The 23,656-nt window shown below is 45.1% G+C and overlaps 1 protein-coding gene across 3 annotated transcripts in view; it reads left to right on the top strand.

The window, feature by feature from the left end:
• The first annotated feature begins 2,133 nt into the window (after nucleotides 1–2,133).
• C12H19orf12 (chromosome 12 C19orf12 homolog) overlaps nucleotides 2,134–23,656 on the top strand; it is a 120,247-nt gene continuing 98,724 nt past the window's right edge. The window contains exon 1 of one of the 3 annotated variants that reach the window (XM_085639882.1): nucleotides 2,134–2,269. The gene's annotated coding sequence lies outside the window, so the exon portion shown is untranslated. Of the gene's footprint in view, nucleotides 2,270–2,348; nucleotides 2,438–23,656 lie in introns of those variants that run through there. The other 2 variants (XM_085639884.1, XM_085639883.1) reach the window with 2 other exon arrangements.

Here is a 23,656-nt window from a genome sequence, read left to right as displayed (position 1 = left end):
CGCTCTGACAGGGTGCATTTAGCTCAGAAGGGGCAAGCTTATTATTTGTTGGAAATGGGGTAATTGATTTCCAAATTGTGGAATGAAACTCTTTGGTGCTCTGCTAAATAGCTTTGAAAAAATGTTTCAGTTTCAGCAGTACAATGGTGGGGCAGGACTCCTCTTTGGTTTTCCTGGGTGGCGTTTTTTAGGGGAATGTACAGTCTGGAGCGGGCTTATTCATCCCTCGGGGGAGGGGGGGAGGACAGAATGCAGAAGAGCTGAAGAGGAAGCAATGGGGTTTTGGAACAACACTAGAGCAGATCGCTTGGGGATGCTTAATGGGTGTAGATTGTGAGATTGGGTTATGCAAGGTAAAGTGGTGAATATTGGGGAGTTGAAGGGCAGGGGAACGTTCAGACTTTTATGTATTAATAAAATTGAATTCAACTGTATTGTTTGGTATTCTTTAGTATTATGCTGCATACCTGTCTTAATAAAGTGGCCTTTTTTTGCTAAATAAGCAATAGTGGTATGTGACTTTTTGTGCGATGCCGGCCAGGGGGAGCATGGCTTTAGCCGGTTTCCCCCTGAGCAACTTCCCACAGTTGGAACAGGCCACGGGGCGGGATAGGCAAGTCAGTCCATAGGAGCAGGACTTAGTGGTAAGTGATAAAAAGGGGGCTTTTGGGCTGGAAAAACACTCATGAGGCAGTGCCAAGGGCAATTAGTTGCGAGGGGAAAAGTTTGTTGCACACTCTCCCACCCAACATTTTTTATAATTTTGCTTTGTGTGCTATAAGATTCCCATTAGGTCATTCATTTGCAGTTAAAGAAGTTATTTAGTACTGTTTTAGACAAATGTTTGTCTTGCCACGATAAGGCAGGTTGTAGCGTTTTTTGTTTCCCGTCAGGCGTTTTTTTGGGGGATGGACAGTCTGGAGCGGGCTTATCCATCCCTTGGGGTGGGGGAGGTGGACAGAACACATGGGAGCTAAAGAGGAAGCGATGGGGTTTTTGAACAACACTAGAGCAGATCGCTTGGGAATGCTTGATGGGGGAAGATCCGTGAGATTGGTGTATGCAAGGCAAGGTGGTGCATATTGGGGAGTTGAAGGGCGGGGGAACGTTCAGACTTTTATGTATTAATGAAATTGAATTAAATTATATTGTTTGGTATTCTTTAGTATTATGCGACATACCTGTCTTAATAAAGTGGCCTTTTTTGCTAAATAAGCAATGGTGGTATGTGACTTTTTGTACAAAAACACCGTCAAGCGGCGCAATGCTGTCTGTCCAGCCCCCACTATGCCAGTCTCTATCAGACAGTACTTCCTTTCCTCCATTCACAAAATCCCCTACGCTAGCTATGGAGCCTTCATGCCCTAGAGCAAGGAGCTACCTTCCACAGCTGGAGCCCAGCACGAGCTCAAAAACAGCCCCGGGAGCCAGCATGCCACCTCCGCCCACCACCACCCAGGCTTCACCAGCTCGGGGATCCCTCCAGGCTCAGGATCTCCACCCATGAGTGCAACAGCACCCTGAAGGCCTGGCTGAACGAGCCCTGCAAAAACCACAGCAATGGCGAGAAGATCATGCTCTGTAAATATGTAATATATAATTGTCCAACCTTAATCGCTTCAACTCTTCTTAAAATGTTATCTTGAGTGTATTTGCAACTTGTTTATATGTAACTCTAACCACTAGTATCTGTCACTGACTTATGTACTTACTACCATTCTTATGTGATTTTAGAATTTATCTGTTATGTTATTCATGTATTCTGAAGCCCTTATGTGATGTGACTGGTTGTATTTATAAAGCGCTCTGACACCTTCGGAAGTTGGCGCTATATTAGAAACGCATAAATAAATTAGCGAAAAGATCTGCAAACATCACAAAACACAAGAGCAACAAGCAAGAGACATCAATAGAGAACAAGTTGCAGACTCCGACGGCAACCGTGGTTGCTAGAGACGCCAGGGTCATCTCTCCAATAGAATTTTAGGAGACGCTGCCAATCAAGTTCACGAAACAGTTTTACTAGTTTTTCACTTCCGGGTAAAGCGTTTGGCAGGAAGGCTGGGCCACGTTGGCTTATTTCATACGCCTCCTCGGTAATTGCTGACGGCTCCCTATTGTTTCCGCCCCATTGCTGTCGTCAGTCTCTCCAGACCCCGCCTCCTCTATATTTTCATACTGGCGTGCGTTTTAGTGGAGTAGGGCATGTGATGCCGACAGAAGAAGAGAGAGTGAACCAGAATTGGAAGGGTTAGTCCCGCGGTGGCAGGTATGGCGGGGGTGGGGTTGAACGGAACTGTTTGGCCAATAGGAGAGTGTTAAATAGGGTGGGGGGCTCCGATAGAAAATTGGGAAGTGGAGCAGAAGGAGCCGCAGTCGGGGTAGGTGTCTGGGGAACAGCGCAGGGGCGATTGAAAGAGCCAGGTGGGATGGGTAGGTAAGTAGGGAGTAAACCGAGGCTGAAACGTGATAGGCAGTTGCAATCCGCCCGCCTAAAGGATCAGGAAAATATGTATTCTAGCAGGGAAGGGGAGGTACCGAAAAAGAGAATCAAATCAAGGTCATTAGCGGACGACACGTTTCTAAACCGGAGACCCTCCCGTTCTATTTTTGCCTACCTTTTTCCAGAGGTCTCATGTTACTTCGTTTCATGCGTGTGTAGTTTATCCAGTCTGTTTATTTTTCATTGCATGCAGATATTTGTAGTTCCGTTTAACTGGTTATCGAAATTGGACTGCAAGTCACAAAACTCAAAGAAAATTCCAGGACTGGATAACTTACTTATGAAGTTTGGAAACTTTAGCTCTGTATTTGAAGATGGTCGTAATTGCTGCAAAATATAACCCCGGTACTCTCGCCGCTCTAGCTCTGAAGCTGATGAAAGACCCTAAAATCAGAGCCTATTTAATTATCAGCTGTTATACCGTCAAGTGCCTTTCAGATTGGTGGTTGTTCCAAAATCGGCCATTCATAGGTGACCGCCTGTGGTTGGGTCCAATTTGAGGAGTCCTTTACCCTCATTCTGCTCATTACTACCCAGGATGATGCCTCCTTTGACTGTGTAAAATGCGTACGTTAAACCTCTTAAGTGCCATAGAGGCGGTTTTGTATCCGTGTTTTTGGTGGCACATTGCTCCTCTTTTTGTTGTTGTTCTTGATATGTTCCAATGAAAGAATGAGGCGGAGTTTTGTCTTTATGACTTGTGTTTCAGAGGCTGTTTTTAATTTCTAGTTTGCTCTCAGTATGCCAGACTGTCACCCTTTCCAGTCTTTATGTGGTGATCATTTGTCAAATGCTTGTTTCAAATTATAGTAAAATATTGTAAACATTTTAAGTCTCAGGTAGGTTCATTTAGTATTCTAGTTTGTTGGATTGGTCCTCTGAGGTTTTCTTTGTGCCATAGGATTATTATGTTGATTACCTGGTGGCATCGTTTGGCGTGATCCAGCGTGCCCGATGCAGGGCATTTGTTATCTTTCTTAATTAGGCCCCAGATTTTTAAGATGCAAATCTCGACTTTTGATTAGCAGAGAAAAATATACCCAGTTCTGCTCTGCACTCGTAATTTAGTGTGTGTGTGTGTGATAGATGTTTAAGGAACAGGAGGATTAAGATTTTCTCTGGTGATTTTTGTTGCATTCTGTTTATTCAGTGCTTAATATTTGTCCTAAGGCTTCACTTTAGTAAGGTAGGATTCGGAGATCTCCTTATCAAATACTATTAGGGGTTATAATCTATTTAACTCTTGATGGCAAGGAGTACTTTTAAAGTCTGATTTAGTTTATTCAGATCTCAAATTAGCAGGCTCTGTAAAGTATTGATCTACTGCACTAAAGAGAGAATTTATTTACTTTTTAAAAATGTTCTATCCTGAAGCTAATTCTTTTGGCCAGTTTTAATTTTACATCTACACTGTTTTCGTATTGGACATTTAGGGAGCGCATGTGTATGCTAGGTCAACTGCACAGCAAACACTTAACTTATTAGACATTCATGGTTATGCTGGGTGCCTCGGATTATGATAGTGGTAATTCGAGTACATTAAGGTAGAAGTTTGGCTGAGTTTGAATTCCAGCCTTTCTCCTGTTCCAGTTAGAAAATTCCAGTTGCATGCCAGATATATCCTCACCATTGCCTAGAAGCATACGCTAACGTTATATCAGCACTGGTCTTTTCCTCAATTCCTCTGTTGATTAATTGTAATATAAAACCTTAGTGACAAATTGTGTTAAATGCTTGTCCGAAGCAGTTAAATGTTTTCATTGTGTTTTTCCATTTACCTGTTAATCGTTCTTTGGGAACTGAAGATATGTTGTGAAGTTAGCAGTTTGGTATGAATCCGATTTGACTTTTGGGCCAGCCACTGCTGTTGAGCAGGAAGCTCAGCATTCATTTATAATGCTGCAGACCAATTTGATTGTATCGTTAAACAAACCTCAATTGAGTTATTTCTGTCAAAGGCTCCCCATCTCTAAACATTGGTGCCACTCCTTCTTCCCATCCACCCCTTCATGGCAGCTTCCTTTCGAATCCCGCCTATTAAACGTCTAAAGCGATACTTTACTTTCAGTATGTGCTATTCTTCTTTGCTCAGGGCCCAGAGAAGTCAGTAAATGTGCAAATTTTTTCAAATGAAAGTAACAAAAGACATCTCCCCTAACCCCTGCATTTCTCTCTGCCCACCCCTGCACTCTTTTTTTTCGTGCCTGTAACTATCTCAGGATAGCCGCTCGTTTTTGCGTGCTAGTTTAGATTCTTCTGATTCCTGCATCTCCTTCTATGTAGCTTAACATTTTACTATGGATCAATGCAACCATCACTCTTCGATTCCTTTGCCACTCATCTTATCATTGCATCTCCTGATCTAAAGCCTCGCTACTCATCCCTGTAGACCCCCACCCCCATCTGAGGTGTGAAACATTTTGGTTCGTGAATCTAATGCTCCTTATTCCTGAAATATATTCTACCTTGCTGTATGCGAATTTCAGTGAACCATCCAAAGTCCCAGCAGGCTCTACAGCTTCTTCTGCTAACCTCTTTCCTCTTTTTCTTGTGCCACTTGTCTATTTTCTCAGAATGTTACCTTCAATATGGTGCTCATTGTTTTTGCTTTTGGGAACCCACTCTTCTCTCTTTACCAAGTCCTTCCAAATTCATTTGCGAAGCACCTTTAAACCCTGGTGTATCCAGTAGTCAGGACATCTGGGGACACACCAAATGCAACAGGATACGGAAAGTCAAAACACCTTCTGAAAGCTCTACAGATATATTGCTTTTCTTGTTTCATATGGAACATCATTAGAATGTTTTACTACGATAGCACTTTATTTTTAAACTAAAGAGGACAGCCACTCTTTAACCTGCTGTCCCATACATCACGGTACCGAAGTCTGGTTCTCCAGTAGCCTGGTTTATGGCTTCATGGATATACTAGAGTATGAAACCTTACCTGGCTTGCAATAGGACACCATTTGGTGGACGGAGGAAAGGTAGGCAGGGTGGCAGAGGACTTTGTCTGCCACCCTTACTTTACTCCGCTTATAAAATTGATAGCTAGCCACCGAAAACGTGGACACTTCAATACATTGGCAGGGACTGCTGTCACAGCGGTTTCTGCATTGTTGGAAAAGTTGGACTGACTGCATTGTCGAACATCACGAATGGCAATCAAACGTTTTGTAAGTGTTTTTTTATTTTTCAAAATCAAACTCCCAATGCAGGAGTTTGTTTTATTATTTGCCCCAACAATATGGGAGGTTTCTCTCCTGGTGTGGAGGTCGTTATTTTGTTTTTTCTGTTCCTCAACTCCCGGTTTTACATGACATGACTGAACAGAAAATAACACACATGACGCTGTCTACTCTAAGTCTGGAGGATGGTGTTATGTGCTTCCTGGGATGGCCCCTAGTCTGCTGTTCCGTTGGAGGAAGGTTTACACTGATGGAGTACATTTTACCCCATCTGCATAAACTTGGCGGTCTGCACGAGTCCAAATATGGCAAGTGGGTTGGGAGTTGGTGGAGTTGTTTGCCATTGCCAGTACCCTCTCCACCAAACTGTAAATTAGGCCCATAGTCTCCTCCAAAGGCATCAAGTTCCATAATTTACTGCCCTGAACCTTCAATGATCTACAGCTTCATTTAGACAGCCTGATTTTAAAAGCTAAGTGATCCCTTTTCGCAAAGATAATCCTACATCTGCTCAATTCTTCATTCTCTGCAAATGTTCTCAGAACAAAAAGTAGGCTGTTTTCTGGCAACTTGTGTGCGGCACTCAATACCCCCAGATCGTCCCTGCGCAGGGAGGCACCTGCGGAAGGGGGGAGGAGCTCCCGTAGCACTACTTAGTGCCGTCTAACACCCCGCGGTGCGGGATGCTCTTTTCTGCCAGCCTGTGTGGGAGACTCAGAATCCTTCCTGCACAAGGTGGTGCCCGTGGAAGGGGGAGGAGCCCCCATTGTGCTACTTGGTGCCGTCTAACATCCCACAGCGATGAAAGTACCCGAGACAAGCCCTGGCGAAAACTGGGCCAATATCGGCCCAACTTAGCCCATCTGAGCCGCGAAGAGGCATGGCAGTGCAACCCCCCTAGATGACCGGTTATATTTGGAACGACTTGTGCTGATTTCTATAGTTGACCCTTATGCACATTGGGTGGACAAAGGGACAGGAAGAGCTTTCTACTTTTTAACATCAAGAGGAGTGAGGCTGCTGTATAACAGTCTGAACTATATTCAGTGGAATGAATACAGACTAACAAGTTAATTAAGCCTATATGACTAGTGGACAAGGGACAGAGTCTAATTTGCTGGAACTGACGCACGCCCTTCCACACTGCAAATAAGAGAAAATTGAAAAAAGGAAAGCGCACAGCAGCCCACAGGTAACTGTAAGCAGTTAAGACAGTTGTTCAACATGCTGCAGATAACTGCACTATAAAAGAAATAGTCGACCTTATGGAGGAGTTGGAAACTATATGAAGCAAAGGAAAAAAGTTGGACCTTCCTGGGCCAGGTCGGAAAATTGAAGGAATATTTAAAAAGGGCCACAAAACTGGAGCTTTTAGTGTGCGACAACATTCCTTAACGAAAACAAAGTACAACAAGAGAGGAACAAGACATGATTACAATAGTAAGAGAGCCCAGATTGCTGGCACAGAGCATGGTGTGTAGCAAATTTACTGATGGTCCCAATAAATGGAACGCTGTTACTTTTGTCCCTGAGGTGCTTTGTTCTAATCGCTTTACACCCCCTGGCAGGAGCGGTGACTCTACTCACTAGAGAAACCAAGGAAGGGACATTATCTAATGTGCCGTGGAGTTGTAATTGTGGCGAGGGCTTTAATGGTCTTGGAGATCTCATTTTGCTGATGGGGGTAAAAATACAAAATTTGTGATTACAGGTTGCCCCGTAATTGAGTAAGACGGAGAGCTTGGCAGTCACACAAAGGAGTGATAGAGTTGCAGCTTGTAAAAGCTGCATGTATGAGAGAAGAAGGAATGTGAAGAAATGAACGGGCATGCATGAAGCTACAGGCCCAAAGAAGGAATACACCCAAAGTAGATATGACATAATGTCACAGGATACCCCGGGGGAGGAAGTCCGAAGGAGCAGAGACATAATGTACCCTGCAAACCCACTGTAAAGACCCTAAAGGAGTGTTTATATAGAAAGAAGGAGCCAGGCAGAGAAATGTGGATGTACATCCCAATTTCCCTCACTCGAGCATGCAATATGAGGTAACACCGAAGTAGTGAGGTCCCTTAGCAAGATCAAGGGGTTATTTTTGACAAAAGCACCAAACTGTGTGTGGAGTTTTGTTTGGTTGTATGCTAATAGTTTTGGGTAGGATCTGCGCACTCAGTGCTCATGGATCCTGTCACGTGACATTTTTCAGAAATCAGGCTACGCAACAGGAATCAAGGAACAGGGTAAGCATTAATACTTGTGGTATTGACTTCAGAACAGGTCATGCATGAAAAGTAAAACAAGACTCTTCTACATAGAACTCATTTAATTGCAGATTTCTACTGTGTTAAATGAACTTAAAAAAAAAAAAAAAGCAAACTCAAAAACAGCACTTTGAAATATGCAGGTATGTTCTGTGGTTAATAAACTTTCCCAAAAATTCTTTTATGAGCTTATTTTCTGATGCAGCTGCACTTGCAAAGTTTAGTGCATGTCCACAGTGCCTTCTTGCAAGCACACTTGCCTGTGCAACCAGCTGCAGCTTTGCAGCTACACTTGACAAGTACACCACATAGCTTAGATGTCACTGGTAGTGGTGTCCACAAAGGGGTCCAGCACTGCCCCTGTCCATTTTCACCCCATCCCTCCAGAGTGGGTAGCTCCTGCTGAGGTACGTCACATATGGACCAGATCCCTGCTTGGTAAACAGAATGCTTATTATGTTAAAAAACAGCAGACTTTGTTGGTGGGATGGCCTTCGATGTCTTATTTTTTTTTTTTTGCTAAGAATTCGGAAGCTGTCACTCCGAATGTCCACTGCTATGAATAAATTCCTCTAAATGTCGGCGAAGGCTGAATTAACTTCCGGATAAAATTTCCAGGCCATCCATCCCGATTTCTTCCCTTTTCCAAAGACAGCCGAGACAGTGTGACAGTCAGTGAAGCTGTGAGACACCGGCAAGGCTGTGAAATTCTCCTTTCCCGAGGTCTGAGCAATGACATTAATGTGGATGTAGGAAAACGTCCTGCCTGTGTCAAATGCTACCCAGATATTGACTTTGGGACATAAGTCTTGTAGCTAGTGAAACTTCCTTGTCGGAATCACTAAGACATCGGTGTCCACAGTGCAGACCAAACAAGACACGTAGCCTTGTTGGAGGGTATGTTGTACATGTAAAACCAGTCGTGTATCGGCTTCTTCGTAGTTAGTCTGGCATGGACAGGTTACTGCCTCTGACCAGAATGCCGTCGCCATATATTATCACTACATCTTGCCAGGGGGGGGGAAGTCACTTCTCTCTATCTTCTCGTCCAGGAACAAGAACAACTCCTGTTTGTTTTCTGCATACTCAAGAAGTTTTGCCACTGTCCTGGAAGCATCTTCTTCCTTTTTTTTTTGTTTTTTTTTTTTTTGGATAAACAATCTTATTGATTTTTGGCATTAAAACAGATACCAGCGAATTGGCACATTATAGAGGACAATTCCCAATCAGTTGGATGAGCGATCACATAACTCAAAACCCCACTAGATTTAGCTTGATATAAGCATTTAGCAGACACTCCTGAGTTGATCCACAATACCCAGCCATTTGCCCCACACCCTACGGTTTTTCTTCGGGCATCCCTGTGCTTCGTACATAGGTTTTTTCTGTGTCGCACACAAGTCCACCCACTCCCGCCACTGCTGGAGGCTAGATGGGACCGGACGTTTCCAGGTGGGGGCTATGTCCCGCTTTGCCACAACCATAGGCGTGTTAAAAAAACAGCTTCTCGTTCCTGGATCCATCCAGCCATCCGTGATCCCCAGGAGCGAGTGTCTTGGGCCGTGGGGAACTTCCCACCCTAAAACTTCTGTGAGTTCCTTCTGAAGGCCCCCCAGAACCGTGCCAGTTGGGGACATGCCCAAACCATGTGGAAGAAATCTGCCAGGTCTTGGCCGCAGCGAGTGCAGGAGGCGGTTGGGTAAAAGCCCGTCCAATGAAGGTGTACCGGAGTCAAATAGGCAGCATGCAAGTAGTATAATTGAATTAGGCGGAGGTTAGCCAATGCAGTGACCATCTTGGATGCCATGAGCGCGTCCCTCCAGTCCATTTCCTCCATTGGACCCACCCAATCCTCCCACTGGCTTCTGAGCCAGTCAAGTGAGGTTGGGGTATTGTTGATTAGTGTACAATAAATGCAGGAGATACCCCCCCCCCCCTCCTCTTCCCCAAATTGCCCAGCATAATTTGTGCTTCGGGAGGGCTGTATTCCGGGACTACTTTCTCTTCTGATATGTGCGCTTGGAAGGCGTGTCGCAGTTGGAGATACTTATAAAGTTGTGATGGGTTTAGGGAGTACCTGGAAGGAGCGCATGTGGCCGCTAGCCCACACATCCCCGAGTTGTGAGATCCCGATAAGGTCCCAAGAACTGAATCCCTTCAGCCCACTAACTTCCTGGAGCCAAGTACCATGCCCGAGAGGTGTATGTTGAGTTAGCCTAAGTGTCCAGTGAGTGTGACGCAGTGATGCCTGCCAGGCCAGAAGCGCGCTACGCGTCACTTCTGGCAGGGTGGAAGGTATGGACCCCCTGTACATCAGAGATACTGTCCTGGAATCTTATGTTGACTTGCAACCTTTCCGTACTTTTCTTTTTCTCTTTTCTCTCTGTCAGAGTGTTTGATATTGCCTTTGTCCCAGACAATATGCACCCTTCTCGAGCTAACAAGCTGCTGCACTATGTAAAGTATGAAAACGTAATTGGCTTTGTCTTCAGTAGTGGTGACACCTGCAGTTGGCGAGAGGAGGTGCACCATCGAACACCTTCACATCAAAGAAAGTTGGCACACCTGTTTCTTCCCAAGAGACCAGCTCAGGAGCAAGATCCTAAACGCTCACCTCTGTTGATGGCTCTTCTTCATCCAATTCTTCCAAATTGGTTAACAACACAGTTGCATAATCAATAGCATCAAATTCAAGTAGGTTTAGCGCTCTTTCTCTGATGTCTTTACAAAACATGTCATTAGGTCAGATTTATTCCCAAAACAAAGCTTTCCTTTATCGGACAGTGATGGTGGAAATGGATGATTTTCATTGCCGAAGAAAGTATTCTTATCACACTCCGGTGTCGTGCGATGATGTACAGTCTTGAGAAAAGGTTGAAATCTGTTTTCAGGCAATCCTTTTTTTTTTTTTTTTTTTTTTTTTTTTTTCTAAAAACCTTTATTTATGTCAGTCTGGAACACAGCTATTCAGCCGACATCCCGGAGGTTCGGCAGCCAATTAAGTACAACACATGGAAGTGTCCACAGCTCTGGTACAGGAAAAAACAAAGGTTCCTTTTTTTTAAAACAACCTAGAGTAAATAACACAAGCAAGGCAGTATACACAATAAACTCGTGCCAGTTCCCGATGGGGGCGCGGCCCCATTCCCAAAGTCAGATCAAAGCCACCGGTCGGGTGGATGAGGAGGAAGCAGAGGCGCTAACATTCTAGCATACAATCATCATAAAAATCCCAAGTTGGAAGTGAAGCTAGGGGGAAAGTTGCTCCTCTAACGGTTCAGTGGCCGGGGGCAGGCATATATCACCCCTATACTGGTTCCATCGCCCCCATATCTTATGCCATTTCTTAGGCCGCCCCCGGGCACTATACACCGTTTTCTCCCTAAACAAGCTCCAGTCCATATTTTCCATCCATGCTTCCATAGCGGGAGGCCTCTGAGAACCCCACAGTCGCGCAATATCCCGCTTCGCCACCATATTTCCTAGGGTCACCCATTGACTCTGCGCCGCATCATAGTCCGTAGGACCCCAGACATTCAAAAGACAGCGACGTGCCTCTGGCAGCAGTGCAATACCCGTGACCTCCTGCATCACAACATGAATTTGCTTCCAGAACTCCGTGATCACACCACATTCCCATATGATATGTAGGAAGGTGCCCACCATCCCACAGCCCCTCTTACATAAGCCATCCTCGGAGAAACCCATATGAATCAGTCGGGGCCCCGTGACATAGACTCTATGAAGTATCTTAAGCTGTACCAGCCTTAGTCGTGCCGGGATCGCGACCTCCTTAGGAGAGGAGATGGCATACTGCCAGTCCTCATCATCCAGTTCAAGGCCTCAGTCCTCATCAGGCAATCTTGTATGCGTATTTGCTGCTGATTTGGGGAGCAGGAGACTTGCACAGTCAGAGGGAGGAAGGATGGCGACATTGTACCACAGATTTTTGTTGTCTTTTTGCAGTTGAACATGATTGTTTTGGAGATAGTAAGAGTTTGCTGGAATTCGTGCAAGTCTTGGCTGTTGATGCCAAACCCATTCATCAACATTGAAACAAGTATTTTCAATGTTGTTGGTATTGTGTTATTTTGACAGTTTGGTGGGAACGTGGCATCGAAGTGAAATCCATCAGATCCCAAGATGGCTTCTCAAATGATATTGGAAGCGTTTGCCAATATGGCTGCATCTCCTTCATAGTCCGTAAAAGCATCTTTCAGCATTTGCTTAATTTTTGGTCGAAAATTAGCAACATGCTTTCCATAGCCCTGTGGAAAGTAGCCAAGAACCTTTTCCTTGAAGTGAACTTTGTTGAGCCCCTTCTGAACTCCAAGTACCACAAGACGATCTGCTTACTTGTTACGTAACTCAGATAGCTTGAACCAGAAAACATTTATCTTCTACTTAGTTTTCTATGAAGTTGATAAGTTCACTGAAAGCCGCACCTCTATTATTTTCTTCCATCTGACCTTCAGCAGCGTTTTTTCTTATGAGTGATGGATGACCATTCCGGAATTCAGTGAGGCAATTCAGGTGGTACATGCCATCTAGTGCTATAACCTCTCCAGCAGCAAGTCTTGCTGCAACAGCAGTATCCTGTAGGTCAGTGGCCTTGTGGCTGATATTCTTATCAGCATCATGTGTTATGAACTCATGAAGGTCACCCTCACTTGCTGTGCATAATATGTAGATCTTTGTCTGTGACACACAATCCCTTCTTCGCTTTCCTTTTGTACCTTCATTGGATGGTCCTCCTTCTTCCAAGTCTATATATTTTTTCAGAGCTCTTACCAACTTGCACTTGTTGATTTTTCCGTGACTGGATTTATGCCAATATGCTTGAGTTAAATATTCAACACTTGTGGCTTCTTTGAAGTAAAGTGTCCCAGGGAGTCTGCTTAATTTGTGAAATTTACTGACTTGTTTAGAAAGTTCTTATATGGCTCCTTTATTTCCAGGTCCTACTCTGCATTCAAGGGACACTTCAGACATTAAGTAGTTCTTTGCTGTAAGTAAGGCAGGCTTGCCAGTTCATGTATAGGAGGTCAAACCTCAAATATACAGAATGTAAAGGTAATGTTAGTTTTCTATAAGACATTTGAAATTAAATATGAAGCAGAAGCAACATTGACACACGTGTGTTTGTGTGTGTGTATATATATGTGTGTGTGTATGTATGTATATATATCAGGAAACTGTTCTAGCCCCGCCGCATGCAAACTCAAGCGGGGTTAATCTGGCGAGGACCTCTTAAGACAGAATCCGCTCAGTAAATCGGGAACAAAAGGTAGTTCAATGCAGGTGCAGGTTTATTCGGCATTGTAGTATCCAAGATAATCATCGGACATAGTGTCCGCCATTGACGCGTTTTGCTCGCGTCCGCGAGCTTGATCACATTACGCGCTTAGGGACAACAGTAGCTAAATTCCACACATGCACTAATTCCTCTAGAAAGTGACTACTTCGTGCATAGATGTAAACAACAGACTTAAGATATGGTAAAGTTGTCGAAAAAATACCAACAGTTCTATATTCAGTGTAAAATTAGAATATAGATGTAATATCTTCTCTAAAAACATATAATGCCAATTGATTAATACTGCAAGCACAAAAGAACTTTTTAAAGTGACATCATGCATATTTCTCCACCAGATCGTATGTTTGCTATGTTAATACTGTATATGTCCCTTGTTGTGTATAAAAAGCAAACCTTGTTTAGTGCATCAGAAAGATCAGTGAAAATAGACCTCACCCATACAGAAGTCCATGGGTCCTATGACAATACACATAAATGTAATAATTGTGATGCAAATATGCCAGTGAGCATAGAAATGGCTAAGAATGTAAATGCAAGAACTACTATTGAGATACTCAATATCTAGTAGAAACCAATGGGGAAGAGGGCAAGTGCCATTAGTAATAATCAACAGTAAATTGGCAACTGTCATTGAATGAAATGCAAGTGCAAATAGAATGGTAACATGTCCACTACAGAGTAATTCAAATATTTGAATATTACACCTAATATTGGTCTTATCTCAATAGGCAATTACAGATAGCTGCTTTGTCGAAATGTGCAACAAAACGCAAATAGTCACCAGTAGGTAGTTATAGTTAGGACCTATTATCCATAGGAAATCCGCAACATTCTATTTGGAATAACTTTGGCGCCGGTTGACGAATCTTCGCGAAATTTTCAAAACTGGTGGGGTGCTCCTGTACGCTCCTATCCTGAAAGTCTCGGGGTGATTCGTCAAGCGGGGGCTGAGAAAAAAGGAGGGTCCCAAAACGTGTTTTCCCCATGCAATTTTCCTTAGGAACCTTTAATCGCAGCTACAGCCCGAACTGCTGAACGGAATTACACCAAATTTGGCAGAAAGGTAGCCCTTGTTTCAGAGTCGTGCCTTTTGGTTAAATGGTGTAAATCCATTCAGTAGTTCCTGAGGAAATCAAAAGTAAAATCATAGATATATCTATGGGCACGGTGGATCCGTGCACCCTGCCGAGCACGAGCTGTATGCTAATTGGCTGTCAACACTCCAAACCAGGAAGTGTTGGCAGCCATCTGAGGCAAAAGAAAACAGAAGAAAAAACGTGCAGAACGCTTTAAGGGGGCAGGGTAGAAACACCCTGACCCCCTAGGCCTGCTCAGGGGGTCCCACATGGCCCCAAATGATTTTTTTTTTTTTTATAACAATCGGCAAAATCCGCGCTGGGTGCGTGGATCCTACCGATAGAAAAAAAAAAATGAACCGCGGGCTCCCTCGCTTCGTTGCTAATTAGCCCCGGGGGGCCAAGTCCCCGGGACATGCACAAAAAAAAGTGTGGAAGTGTTAGGGGGGCCCCAATCCCCCCCCCCCCCCCCCCCACACTGCCCGGGGACCACCACCCCCGGGGGGCTCCGCCCTGTCACAGCAAACTGCTTTGGTTTTTGGAAGAGAGAGCAGGAAACCTGCTCTCTCTTCCAAAAACCAAAGCAAATTGCTTTTCCACACGGGGAGCTGCATCTTAGCAGCTCCCCATGTGGAAAAGCAATGCCGGCTCCCGCAGGAGGCGAGGAGCCGACTGGGACCGTGGGGGCAGTGGGGCTCCCCCCACGATTCCCCAACGAGGTGGGCAGGCTCCGGGGGTTGGGGTCCCCCGTGGCCACAAGTGGCCAGGGAGGGGGGCCATGCGGCCCCCCTCCCCAATAGTATATTATTATTATTATTATTTTTTTTTTTAAATGGAAAAGAGACCCGGGGATGGGGTCCCCTGGGCCATGAATAGCCTTAGGAGGGGGGCCATGCAGCCACCTCCAAAATAATATTATTTAAAAAAAGCCCATGCCCCGGGGGATGGGACCCCGGGGCCCGGAATTGGGCACGGGAGGGGGGCCCACACAGCCCTCTTCCCAGTAATATTTTTTTAGTTTTTGACATTGGGGGTCAGGCTACACAGTCCCGCTTCCGAAAATAAAATAAAAAAAGACGTGTGCCTAGACCCCGCCCCCTCATGGAACCACTCTGCAAACGTGCCCTGTGGCGTGTTTTAGATTGGGGAATTAAATCCCCTTCAATACTGGGGTTCTCTGGGGGCCAACTAGCCCACCAGGAACCTCCAGTATGCGCCACGGAGCTGCGTTGCAGAGAGATGTTCTGATGCCACGCCCCTTTTTACAACACTCTGCAACACAGATCCGTGTGGCTTACTGGAGGTACCTGGTGGGCTAGTTGGACCCCAGGACCCTCAGGATTCAAGGAGAGTTAATTCCCCAACTTAAAACTCATCACGTTTGCACAGTGGTGAAGGGAGGGGGCGGGGCCTGAGTTGACATGTGTACAAACACACCCTGTGGCGCGGTTTAAGTTGGGGAATTAATTATTTTTCAATCCTGAGGGTCCCTGGGGGCGAACTAGCCCACCAGGTACCTCCAGTAAGCTCCACGGAGCTGCGTTGCAGAGTGTTGTAAAAAGGGGCGTGGCCTCTGAACTCCTCTCTGCAACGCAGCTCTCTGGTGCATACTGGAGGTACTTGGTGGCCTAGTTGGCCCCCAGGGACTCGCAGGATTGAGGAGCAATTAAATCTCCAACTTAAAACGCGCCACAGGGCATGTTTGCAGACATGTCAACTCAGGACACGCCTCCTTCCTTCACCATTGTGCAAACGTGCCCGTGACGAGTTGTAAGTTGGGGAATTCATTCTCTTTAAATACTGAGGGCCAACTAGCAGGCAACTATAACTCACGCGACCGCAGTCTTCTGCTGATGACATATGTGTCTTTATGAAAAAAAAATATTTGTAATATATGTAAAGCTAAAATTTAATGGAAGAAGACATGGGCAAATAAGTGTCTAAATACAGTATTAGCATCAGCAGAGGATTGCGGTCGCGTGAGTTATAGTTGCCTGCAGTAACTATAACGGGGGAATTTCATTGTTTTTTTTATCAGTAAAATGTCCAGCTAACTATAACATGTGTGAAACCTATGGTTTTTTCAGTGAATATATATATATATATATATATATCAAGACACGTGGGGTGTTCTAAAGAAACGAGCAGCACTCGAGACAAGGACCTCTTGTTCCCAGCAAGGCATTTTAATGGTATGGGCAGAATGGCAAACCAGTTCATTCAACGGCAGCTGACCGCCACCTGGCGCGTTTCAAGTCAATCTCTTCCTCAGAGGCGGTTCCGGTCAGAAGGCACAAGGCGGGCTGCAAACTCCTAATTGGGCAATATCGTATGTCCTGATTGGACGGCTCAAATGAGGCAATACGTGGCAGTCTGGGAGTTGCAGTCCCAAAATTCCTTGTCCCTTAAAATGTCTGCCAAATCTCAAGCTCTGGATGAGCCCCAGCCAGCATATCTGCCCTCAATCCATAGTCCGTGCTCCACAAGCAATCCCCGCAGTCACGAAGATCTGTGGCCCCCTTCACCTGGGGTGGTGCCAGCTCAGCGGCAGAACAACCGCTCATACATCAAGACACGTGGGGTGTTCTAAAGAAACGAGCAGCACTCGAGACACGGACCTCTTGTTCCCCAGCAAGGCATTTTAATGGTATGGGCAGAATGGCAAACCAGTTCATTCAACGGCAGCTGACCGCCACCTGACGCGTTTCAAGTCAATCTCTTCCTCAGAGGCGGTTCCGGTCAGAAGGCACAAGGCGGGCTGCAAACTCCTAATTGGGCAATATCGTATGTCCTGATTGGACGGCTCAAATGAGGCAATACGTGGCAGTCTGGGAGTTGCAGTCCCTAAATTCCTTGTCCCTTAAAATGTCTGCCACAGCAAGGATTAAAATTTTCAATGTCACAAACAGCTAGCAAACTGAATAGCAGCAACCTCTGTCCGACATGCACACTTCTTCACCGGACTTTTGAGCCGCTATTCCTACCTTCGAAGTCTTCACGGAAGCACTCGATTCCTTGAATACGAGCAAGCTTGCCTGTGGCTGTCGGTAGTGAAGAATCAGGCTGTCCAGGACTGCTGTTGCTGATCCGATCAGGAACACAAGATGGTTCCGGGTTACCAGAAGATAGCATCCTGCAGCTCGGCCCTTAGTTGAAGAAGGGGTCCGTGGAACACCGAAGAATCAACTCGGTGAAATTGATGCAAGGAACTTTGTCTGCAACCTCCCAATTCCTCCTGGAAATACAAACACGGACCCATGAGATAAGTGCAGGGTTATTTATTGAATCCAACAAAACACACCTCCGCCATGATGTGTTTCGGCCCTCAAGAGGCCTTGATCACATGACGCTGTGATAGACAGCCAAACATTTAAAGTGCTAGTGCAATGTCGCGTGCAAAGTTCAGCAAATAGTCATAGAAAACATATTTGAAGGTTATGGCCACATTCCTTTTGTTTAAATGTTAACAAACGCTGAATACATAAAAAAAAAAAAACCAATGTGCACAGCTTAAATACATAAATAACTGTAAAAAAGCGTTAAACATTAAACGCGCATACAAAATGTGTACAGTTGCACCTTTTTCCCAGAAACCCGGTTTCACGCTTATGAGGTAAAATCTCATAGGTCATACAAATTGGGTTAAAAGATAAAAAAAGGGGGAGGGAGACTGGGTGCAAATATTCAAATGATAGCAGCAATAATATGTGCAAATGCAGCATCCTTGATTACAAGTGCAAACACAAGTTTAGCAGCGTTTTGTCGTACACAAGCGCAAGACGTTAACACGCCGTCGATATATACGGAAGTAGATTATATTTAAACACAAAAAGCAAAATGTCACTTAGCTTTATGAAACCGTGTCACTTATAATATATATATATATATATATATATAATCTGTATATCTCCTTCCAGCAGAGCTGATCCCTCACCACACCGGGTCGGTGCGACGTCCGGGTGCCGGAGCCCAGTTGTAGATAAAGGAAATTCCGTGATGCCAATAAGCCCACAGATAAGATTCGCACACCTGGGTCACTTTTGAACTCCAAGTGTATTTAACGGCAACACGTTTTGACCGAGACTGTCTTCTTCACAAGCCCAAGCTTGGTGTGCGAGTCTTTTCTGTGCCCATTTCATCCACCGCCACACACTCCCTGCACCAACTTTATTTCATACTTTCAGGCTTGTTATTTATAGACCTGCTTCCACTCTGTCATTGTCTTCCCGTCTTTCTTTTCCTCTTTCTTTCGTCCTTTTCTGCCGGTCTCTCTTTTATTCTGGGGCTGATGAAAAAATAAATTCCGGGCTCGAAATTAGTTCTTCCAAATATGTGCCCCACCTGCAAATCTGGCTCACATCCCTCCAGTCTCCCGTGAGCCTTTCACTTCTGGCGCTGAATCGGAAAAAAATAATTTAAAAAAATGGAAGGTGCGGTCGTGAGTAAATTTACGTTTATTCAATATCTTCCTTCTGTTCCAAAATAATGTCATGTGCGTCAGTGATAGTGCTTTCAAGTGTGCATTTGTGCACGAACGCGCGTGAGTGTATCTCTGGCTAGGGTTTGTGTGTGTGCGCGCGCCGGCTAGGGCCGGGCTCTTCGCTTAGACAGGCTGCTGACCCGTTCATACACTCTTCATTTTGTTACTGCCCCCAGATGACAAATGAGGCCTGTGTTCAGCTGCAGGAGGTGCCGCCCCTGCTCACCTCAGGCCGTCGGTGCTCGCAGGGTGACGTGAGGAGCCGGGTGTGACTCACTCATATTCCCCGCCATATTAGAGCAAATCTCCAGAGAGGCCTCCTGGTCAGCACGAACCCTCCTCCCTCTGTCCCGCGACCTCGATTGTCGTATTTATTAATAATACTGGTTCGTTGCCATATTTTGCCTTGGTTTCAGAGCTGGTTTCCAGGACTCACCGACTGATCGGCTGAGTGTATCTGCTGTGTATCACAGGGAGCCGTCCCTGGACCTGGGAAAACAGGCCCGCCTGTTTACTTATTGATTTTCTGCCCGGATGGGACAAAGGCACGAAATCCACTCATTAGGAACAAGCATTGGCATAGCCAATAGGTCTCGCCTTTGGGGCCTTATAAGTATTTAGTTATGCAGCACAATATCCTTCGTGCAACAACATCGACCATTCAGGCTAAACACTTATAAGGTCCCAAAGGCGAGACCTATTGGCTATGCCAATGCTTTTTGAGCTATGCAAAGAGGAGTATGCAAATGGACTAGTAAATCTAGACTGGCGAAAACTTCTCCCCCTCCCCCCAAGGTTCCCCAATACAGTTCAAGTTTAATCCCCCTCACTAAGCAAGACTTCTCTCACAATGTACATACTCTTAGTAAAATGTCACCTGTTACCCAGATAAGATGATCACTTAATTGTGTTCCCTGAGAGACATCATGATGAGGACCTGATTGATTGACTTAAGATGGGACATGAAGTATTATCTGTGAAATATGTAACCTCAACTAGATATTTATATCCCCTTAAGCCCCTAGAACGTATAAATGGGGAATCGGGCATGTAGGATTACTACTGGGAGAAATGTATCCAACTTCAACCCACATACAGCCCACAGGGGACACAATGCAATTTAATATTCTCTCATGGAATGTAGCTAGATAAAATCTAAAGTAACTGTTCCAGAATGGGGAGGCTTTTTTATAGCTTTCATATGTGCGTTTCAAGAGACATGGGTCAGGATTTACAAATTATAGCATAGAGGCCAGGTGTTCACCTGCGGGTTAACCATCTGGTGGGTTAAGACTATGGATTAAGACCATTTTGGGATGTAGGATGAAAAGATTTAATGTTAAGTCCTCAGATATTCTGAGTCTTGATATTAATACTGCTAAAGAGCCTTTTGTGACAAGACTATTGAATATATACAACTGCTTTTCTAGCCCAAGCCAGGAGTCAGAAACTCTACTCTCCTTGGAAGATGCCTTGGAGAACTTCAATAGTGAAAGTTAGCTTGTCTTGACTTCAAAGTAACACACGTCCGATGAGGAAAGATGCATCCCAAGATAAATTCCCACTCTAAAAAGAAAAACCACTGTAGCACTGCAGACAGCATCCCTCATGTTACAATGAGCTCACAAACTCAAGACCGGGGATAATTACACATTGAATAGGGCTAATTTTAGAAGTCAGATTGATCCCTTACTACTTGACCTAAACCTGTGGCCTATAGTCCTGGATATGAAGGTTATTGAAAGTTTGGGCAGTAACCTTGATACCCTAGCCCTCGAGGAATATTCCATATTTGATTAATACCTGCTCCCCCCTAGCACACTGAATTTGGAGATCAAATCCTCCGGATAGAGAGTAAAATGACCATTTTGACCACTCTTGCCTGCATATAAGCTATCGTGGCTTCTGCTTTAAGTCTACTTGGCAAGCAAGAGCAAACTGATTTGGCTGTTATGTACATATTTAACACATTATTTGAATCCATCAGGAAACATTTTCATAGTACCAAGACAAATGGTTTGGCAACCATTGAAAGACAGCCAATCAAAACCTATAATTCTGTTGAATAGACTGGAGCTTCTGGGAGTTAAGGGACGTGTCATGAGGTGGATGCAATCCTATCTCACAGGGAGACAACAGGTGGTCACCTTGTCCCCTTTCACCTCCAGCTGGACCTTGGTGGAGCATGGGGTCGGCCATTAGCCCCATCCTCTTTAATATTTACCTGCAGCCACTAATCTCTATAATCAAGTCGCATGGGGTCGACTTCGTCAACTATGCAGACGACACCCAATTGGTGTTCTCATTGGAGGGGAAGGGTGCTCTGACTATGGATGACTTCCAGATATGTATGCGCCAGACAGTTCAATGGAGGAAAGACAGAGGTGATCTACTGTTCCTCTGCAGGAGTACGTGATATGCCTTTTGACCTCAGACTGGCCCCAGAGGCGGAACCCATTGTCCCTGTGACAACAGTGCGGAATCTGGGGGTTATGTTTAACGATAATCTCCAAATGGCCTCTCAAGTTAAAAAAAACAGTGGGGGTCTGCTTTGCTCTCCTGAAAGCCCTACGACAGATTCTACCTCTTCTGCCAGCGGAGAAAAGACCTCTGGTGGTACGTAGTATCATCCTGAGCAGGCTGGACAACTGCAGTTCTCTGTACCTAGGAGTTCCTCTTTACATCTTCCAGAGCTTGCAGAGGGTCCAGTCTATGGCAGCCAAATTGGCGCTGAATAAGAAACGTGGATTTTCAACCACACTGGCGTTACAAGAGCTCCATTGGCTTCCTATAAGGGAAAGGGTCAGGTTTAAAGCCCTATGCATTGTCTATAGAGCGGCACACGGTCTCGGCCCAACCCCCCTGCAGGAGAAATTGTCCTGGTATAAGCCTCAAAGGACTCTACGCTCTTCAAATGCTTCTCTGCTAACTACTGGGAGGGTTAAGAGGGCCAGGATGGGGGGGGCAGGGCCTTTAGTACAGTGGCATCACCGTGCTGGAATGATCTTCCTCTGAATATTAGGCAGGCTAACTCTCTGATGGATTTTAGGCATAGCCTAAAAACTTGGCTTTTCCCTAGGGAGAAGCCCTTGATTTCCTGATCTCCTGATTCTGCTCCTCCGGCCGACCTTCAGTATTTTTCTTGGTTTGTATGTGGTTACTTGGCTGGTTAAAAGTCTCTTTACCATCTCAGTCTAGCGCCAGGATACCCGTTGGGTGACAGTAGCGCTCTACAACAACAAAATACAAATACAAAATTGCTATATCAGAAGGGAGGAAATTATACAGGAACTTACAGGCAACAGCTAAGGAGAACTGGGAAGGGAATACATGGAGAAAACTGGTCACAACAAAAGATAGTTGATCTAAAACAAGCATTTGCAATGCAATAGGTCTCGCATTTTCAAAACTTTGACCTATTGGTTTTGTAAATGACAATAACTTTTATTATTGCAGGTTTTTGAAACACATAAATCAAAGGCATTGTTGTTTACAACACCAATAGCTCAAAATTTCGCAATAGCGAGACCTGTTGGCATGGAAAAAAAATGTGGTGTTTTTTTTATTTTTTATTTTTTTTACAGAAGTACGACATCCTGTAAATAGTTAACACTCTTAGCATAATGCAAGATTAAGTACAACATGTGAAATATAAACAGGACTTAAATCGCTGAGAGTCCCTCACCGTTCGTACATTCCTTCTTCAGAAGAATCAGTGTTTTTGCCATTACAACAAAGGACGTGACCAGATGGCCTGATATGGGCCTGTTTCAATGCCCATTTTTAGCTATTACCGAGTCTGAGACCCAGAGGGCCCCGGCCCACTTAAAGCCATGTTTGAGCTTACAAAGTACAGACTGAAATAGCTCGATCCTCACCTCTTAGGAAGTGCAAGTACCAGAACCCGACAGCGATGTGAGTCCATACTGATAGCAATACAGCGCTAGAGAAATCTTTCTTAACTTAACTACAGAGCGCTTGGGGAAAAGAGCCACAGAATTAAGGTTCAAGACTTCTTACTTTCAAAACCCTAAGACCGCCTGGGAGGCGGGTGGGGGGGGGGGGGGGGGGGAGTGCTTGAATCATACTTCAGAATTCGGGTTCAAGGCTTCTTACTTTCAAAACCCTAAAACTGCCTGGGAGGTGGGTGGGGGGAGATCCTGAATCACACTTCACCTCGAGACTTCCCCAGGGACATGTGCTGTTTTGGTTGTTAATCTTGTTTAAAACAATGGAGTGGAATATTACCCAATTGGGACGCCTGTGGTTACATCAATTCAAGCATTTCTCTCCCATCACTTTATTGCTCACTTATCTGAGTGACACTGACGCCAAAGCCGGGGGCTAGGAAAACCCACCTAACCCGAAACCTGCTCTCAGCCTCCGTGAACTCTAGCCTCTAACCTGATTTTTATCGATATAGACCATTATCGAGAGTGAGAACTGCACACCTCCTTAAACAGAGTCCCAGTCAGAACCAGCCAGAACTATTGCGTGAGTTAACCTGAAAAGGCAGTTTAAAAAGACGGAACGGCCGTGATGTGCTGAAAGGGAGCGAAATGCACATGGAAGCAAGGAAATTGTAGAAAACCACTCTTGGTCTGCTTTCCTAGTCGGTATCCTCCCGCCAGCCGGGGACACCTCCGGCAGCGGCTTGAAACCCGTACAGCGTCCGTCCATAGCCACGCCGGGCTCTGACCAGAACGGGCACACAATGGAAGAAAGAGGGGCCAGATGGGGGGGAGGAACGGAAAGTGATAGCACATCATGTGTGCAATGTGCTGAAACGCTGCGAGACCGCGAAACTCTGGATGAGAGAATACCACACAAA

Source organism: Triturus cristatus, chromosome 12 (genome assembly GCF_964204655.1).
Source record: "Triturus cristatus chromosome 12, aTriCri1.1, whole genome shotgun sequence".
In the NCBI taxonomy this organism is placed as follows: domain Eukaryota; kingdom Metazoa; phylum Chordata; class Amphibia; order Caudata; family Salamandridae; genus Triturus; species Triturus cristatus.
Note: the sequence above shows the minus strand (reverse complement) of the source record. Positions and strands in the feature narration are given on the sequence as shown.